Raw genomic sequence first — 828 nt, 5'->3', positions numbered from 1 at the left:
ACTAAATGTGTCGTTAAAACTCGCCACCACCCTACACAGCCAACTAGTAAGGGTTGTCACGTAAACAGAATTTGGCCAATTTGTCACTAGTACAGCCACAACATTTACAATCTGAGCACGACGTTTTGCCAGTAATTACAACCAGCTTCATCAGGCGACAGTCAGTTGGCTGTGTCGGGTGGTGGCAGGTTTTAACGACACATTTATATATATTTACGCGATCTAACTTGTTACAATTTTTTTTTGCAAAATAATAATTGAGAGCGTCCTCGGTTAATCCGCGATTTCGCCCCACCACGTGGAATCTGAAGCGAATGAACAAATCGGCGGTGTTGAGTCGGAGCCCCGGCGTAATGCACGCAGACAGACGTCACACCGCGTGCGCCCAGCGCTGCCGCCACCTGTCTCAATGTTTTTTTGTTTTGCCCCGACGATCAACGATTGCCCTCTCTTTCAAAGCACACCCGACCTGGGACATCCTGAAAGTCTCGCCGTGTGGCATTCAACATTTAACAAGGGGGGCAATTCATCTTCTTGGTTCTTTCGATAAAGTCACGTAGAATGGAAATAATTAAAACATAATAAAATAATTCTCACGACGCTTCGGCCACAACGCAGCAGCCGTCCTCAGATGGAGAACAGCGTCTGTCGAGAAGACATTCAGACTCTGTCTCCTCGACAGACCTGTTCTCCAGGACGGCTGTTTGCGTTGTGGCCGAACGTTGTGAGAATTATTTTATATGTTTTATTTTTATTATTTATTATTTACCGAAAGAACCAAGAAGATGAATCCTTTAAATCGAAATTTAAGGGGGGCATTGTTGTTGT

The sequence above is a fragment of the Lethenteron reissneri genome, chromosome 49 (assembly GCF_015708825.2).
Source record: "Lethenteron reissneri isolate LAM-NWPU_2019-01 chromosome 49, ASM1570882v1, whole genome shotgun sequence".
Lineage (NCBI taxonomy): Eukaryota > Metazoa > Chordata > Hyperoartia > Petromyzontiformes > Petromyzontidae > Lethenteron > Lethenteron reissneri.
Note: the sequence above shows the minus strand (reverse complement) of the source record.